The sequence below is a fragment of the Saccoglossus kowalevskii genome, chromosome 16, assembly GCF_978046115.1.
Source record: "Saccoglossus kowalevskii chromosome 16, keSacKowa6.1, whole genome shotgun sequence".
NCBI classification, from domain to species: domain Eukaryota; kingdom Metazoa; phylum Hemichordata; class Enteropneusta; family Harrimaniidae; genus Saccoglossus; species Saccoglossus kowalevskii.
Window position 1 is genome coordinate 34,044,091 of NC_140656.1, and position 6,261 is coordinate 34,050,351.

Below are 6,261 nucleotides of genomic sequence, written 5' to 3' on the forward strand. Positions count from 1 at the left end.
CCAAAATTGGTAATGTACAGCTTGTAAGCATTACTTATAACTATGACGTGTAGGTGATACGTGTGCCAAGTTTAAAGACGCTAGTCCCCCCGGCTTCTATTGCGAACGTACATAAATATATACACACTGAATGATCTACCTGCACGCTGCTTTCGCGCTGTTGCACGTAATAACAAAGCATTTGTGGAAAAAAATAAATGCTAAACACAAACTTGTACACAAAAGAAAACAATAATAAACGGAAATGGTCAATGGTAAGAAAATTGCCGTCAGCATCCATGATGAAGCCAGAATATTGGACGATAAATTAGAGTTTGGTTATACACACCTTAAGCTCAGATGATACGTACTAAAACTAGATACTCGAAAAAAATAAAGTGTGTGTAGCTGTGTCAACTATACCATTTAGCCGATAGAATCTAGTGCTGTTAATGTCACCTGATCTCATGATCGTTTATTGTGAAAGTTAATATAAATATTGATTTAAATACGTACACATAAAATGCCCCTCTCAATCGAATCTGTAAGTGGTGATGTAATATTTTGTCAAATCCAATGCACTAGTAATTAAAATCTGATATTAGTATAGGCTGCATTTTATACTGTCGTGAACAATGGAATGAACTGGTCAGATTATTCATTGCCATAGAGATTTTTATTTCACCAGCATTTGCCAAGTATGACGTAACCTCAACCTATTTTTACAATGATTTTATGTTGTTATATTCTTACCCGGCAGTCTGTATTTTAACGAATATATTTATGTCGCGAACCCACTTAATTGTCACAATAGCCTGGTTTACGTCATTAGAGAAAATGGGGCTTTGATGTTTATTTGAAATTATTTGAGGAAACGTTTTTTCACATCAAAACATCCAAATCGCCCTATTTGCTGCGACGTGATATAATTACATAGCAGCCACTAAATGTCACTCGTCAAATTTGATTACGGTGCTTTTACAAAATTATCACGATGTGTTGATGACGACACTAAAAGAAGGCTACAAAAAGAACACAGCATGTACGCTCACATAAGTGGCGTACACGACCATAATTATATCGCTTTCCTGCATTACGGCGCATGCGCTTTCACGTGTCAACAGAGCACGTGACATATAATGTATTCTAGCACAACTGAATTGTTTGAACCTACACTTGGTGAAGTGACATCCAGCTCATTTAAATTCAACACCCAGTGCACACAGAAACGGGCGCTATTAATTTTACGGGACGAGGTTTTACATATAATAGGACAAGTCGAAGTACCAAAATCTCGTACCGCGTGAAATAGCTTGACTAGTGTGGGGGTTTCTTGGGTTATGTCGACAAAGCACCTGTAACGTAGTGGATATTGTCAGAATTGTCGCAGGACAAAATACAAAGTGTGCGGTTCACGGTAAATCAATTGTTTTGTATCACGTGACGTGACTATCAACGCATTACTAATATGGTGATTTTAGGAGAGCTTTTTGGTGGGTGTATTTTTAATGGCGTAATCACATTTATTTAAGAGTAATGAAATTAGTGATAAGGGAATGCAATTTAGAGATATTCTATACTAGACCATACTATATATTTATTTTTATGATTTTATTTAACCGTATTATTTTCGTGGCCACACAGTATATGACGAACACAGCATATGACGTCAACATCTATGTCTATTACATAGGCATATTTAACACGTGGTATAAGACGTCATCATTCATGCCGATTTTCTGACGTATTTGACCTTGTTATTGGTCGTGGATATAGGAATTTCGTTATCTTTCATGTCGATTTGAAATTACAGTCTCTATTTTCATGTTGATACTCAAACTGACATGTGATTTTTTTACATTACAAGTATAATTTTACAGTATAACTGCTCTCCAATCCGTTTCATTGCGCCAATCAATCCAAATCAATCTATCAAGTATATGAAATACTTATTTGATTTTCCAGAGAAGCAGAAGCAATCACACAAGATTAGCCGATTACGAGTATACATAGTTACGAGTGAATTTAGAGAATGTAATTAGTTTTTATAGACATCAGCTGTGCTGGAATAGATCTTCGATGTTGGAACATTGAGTGACAAGTGTTATCGTGCTCAGGGCCAATATGTGCTATACGGGTTTGTAATTATCTGCTGGTTTGTCCCTGGCATTAGGCTGGAACGTTATTGATGTGAACTACGTCTGTGTTTGACAACACTTTATATATTGATTACAACCATCTCATTAAGTCTGCCATTGCTGGTTGAGTTGCATAGTGTACTCAAAGGAGTCATTATCAAGTTTGAACAGTTATAAGTGTTGAGCCAATGTTTGAAATATACCTAGAGTAGAACAAACCTTTTCTCATTGATTCGACTATATATTTGATATCGTTTTGTATCTACGGAATATTAGCGTCATGGGAAGCACGTCTCGTCGTAAATTAGTTTAATTACAATGAAAAACATAAAATAACAATACAATGGGAAACATAAAATAACATTACAATGGAAAACATAGAATAACATTACAATGGAAAACATAGAATAACATTACAATGGGGAACATATATTAACATTACAATGGGAAACACATAATAGCATTACAGTGGGAAACGTAAAATAACATTACTATGGGAAGCACAGAATAGCATTACAAATAGGAACATAGAATAACATGAAATTGGGAAACAAAGAATAAAATTACAATGGGAAACATAGAATAACATTAAAACATAACATAACATTAATAACGTTACAATGGGAAACACAGAATAGCACTACAATAGGAAACTCAGAATAACATTACAACGGGAAACACATAATAACATTACAATGTGAAACATAGAATAACATTACAATTGGAAACATGGAATAACATTACAACGGGAAACACATAATAACATTACAATGTGAAACATAGAATAACATTACAATTGGAAACATGGAATAACATTACAATGGGAAACAGAATAACATCACAATTGAAAACATAAAATAAAATTACAACGGGGAACAGAGAATAGCATTACAGTGGGAAACATAAATTGAAATTAGATGCAGAATGTAATGCAGAAAGTTTTTTTTTCTTAGCGCAACACCGGAAATATTAATTTAATATCAGTTTAATCATACTGGAACTATTTACTATAAAAACATAATTGTGCAGAGCAGATGTTTCATCAGCCCGATTTTATCCACATTAAGTCACATTGTCTTCTTACGCTATTACAATAACACTGTTACAAAGACGACCTCAGATGGCATCAATGTCACTTGTCTATTACAATAACACTGTTACAAAGACGACCTTAGATGGCATCAATGTCACTTGTCTATTACAATAACACTGTTACAAAGACGACCACAGATGGCATCAATGTCACTTGTCCATTACTATAACACTGTTACAAAGACGACCTCAGATGGCATCAATGTCACTTGTCTATTACAATAACACTGTTACAAAGACGACCTCAGATGGCATCAATGTCACTTGTCTGAAACCTCACGTTTCATGCAGAAACCATTTGATTGTGACTCGGAATGATATATGATGGGTGCCACATGTGGAGCAGGATGTGCTCACATCTGACATCTCTTCAATCATAGCACGCTGTCTAGACATCTTTCGCTCACTGGTTTGTCCATGTAGTGTAGTTTACTTGTTAGTTTTGTTCTTGTAGATTATTTTGTTTTTATGTTGTGTTCTCGAACTAGTAAATGTCCCTTTACGACATTTGTATAAAGATCTAGGTTGGTATGTTATTTCAAATTTCAATAAACGGGCTGTATGATTAGATTAGGTAATGCAAATTCCAATTATTGAATGATTAGGCGGTATATCGTAGCCAGAAATTCCAATAAATCATCACCAATCTGTTCCGTTTCATTGAATTGATTATTCTAAAAAAGTAAAATCCTTGCTCACGGTAACCATGTAATAGTTCTTTCAAACGGTGCATTTTAAGCTTGAAGGATAAATTTATCACATACACCCATATCCATATGCACATACACATACCAATATGCACATACCCATACCCATATGCACATACACATTCCCATATGCACATACACATACCCATATGTACATACCCATACCCGTATACAAATACCCATATCCATATGCACATACCCATACCCATATGCACATACCCATACCCATACCCATATACACATAACCATATGCACATATCCATATGCACATGCACATACCAATACCCATATGCACATACCCATAAACATACCCGTGTGCACATAACCATACCCATATGCACATACCCATATCCATATACACATACACATACCCATCTGCACATACCCATCTGCACATGCACATACCAATAAAATATGAACATACCCATACCCATATGCACATACCCATACCCACATGCACATACCCATACCCATATGCACATACACATACCCATATGCACATAACCATGCCAATATGCACATGCCCATATCCATATGTACATACCCATACCCATATGCACATACACATACCCATCTGCACATGCACATACCAACACCCATATGGACATACCCATACCCATATACACATACCCACATACCCATATCCATATGTACATACCCATATGCACATACCCATATGCACATGCATATACCAATACCCATATGCACATACCCATATACACATACCCGTATGCACATACACATGCCTATATGCACATACCCATATGTACATAACCATACCCATATGCACATGCCCATATCCATATGCACATACACATACCCATCTGCACATACCCATATGCATATACACATAACAATACCCATATGGACATACACATACAATACGCACACAACAATACCATATGCACATACCCATATGTACATACACATACCCATATGCACATACCCATACCCGTATGTACATACCCATATACACATAACCATACCCATATTCACATGCACACACCATATGCATATGCACATACACATACCCATCTGCACATACCAATATGCACATGCACATACCAATACACATATGAACATACCCATACCCATATACACATACCAATATGCACACACCCATATCCATATGCACATACCAATATGCACATACACATACCCGTATGTAAATACCCATACCCGTATGCACATACCCATACCCATATGTACATACCCATATGCACATACACATACCCATATGCACATATCCATATGCACATGCACATGCACATACCAATACCCATATGCATATACCCATACACATACCCGTATGTACATACGCATATCCATATGCACATATCCATATGCACATGCACATACCAATACCCATATGCACATACACATACCCGTATGCACATGCCCATCTGCACATGCACATACCAATACCCATATACACATACCAATATGCACACACCCATACCCATATGCGCATACACATACCCGTATGTACATACCCATACCCGTATACACATACCCATATCCATATGCACATTCCCATACCCATATGCACATACCCATACCCATATGCACATACACATACTCATATGCACATATCCATATGCACATGCACATACCAATACCCATATGCACATACCCATACACATATCCGTATGCACATACCCATATCCATATGCACATACCCACACCCATATGCATATACACATACCTATATGCACATACCTATATGCACATAACCATACCCATATGCACATGCCCATATCCGTATGCACATACACATACCGATCTGCACATACCCATATGCGCATGCACATACCAATACCCATATGGACATACCCATACCCATATGCACATGCACATACCAATACCCATATGCACATACCAATATGCATACACCCATATCCATATGCACATACCCATACCCATATGCACATACACATACCCATATGCACATACACATACCCGTATGTACATACCCATACCTGTATGCACATACCCATTGTCGCATACGACTTATTTACCACTTCCGTGTCACTGAGAATGTTCTAGAACCGTACTGTGTCTGGGTGGAATATTCTAGATTTTTTTAGAAACTGGTTGAATAGGTAATAGAACACTGTAGGAGGCAATAGAAGGTAATGGAACATTCTAGAAATTTATAGTAAATTCCAGACTCATTATGTATGCTGATGTAATGGTCTAGTTATAGACAGTGTGGGTATATATAGGGGAGTTGTTCAGCACTGAGTTCATATCGGAGATCTCGTTGAATTGTATTGGAGTTTAAGTATCTAGTTATTGGAGGTTTGGAGTTTTACCGCGTTATTGTACTTGATGTTTGCAGAGTA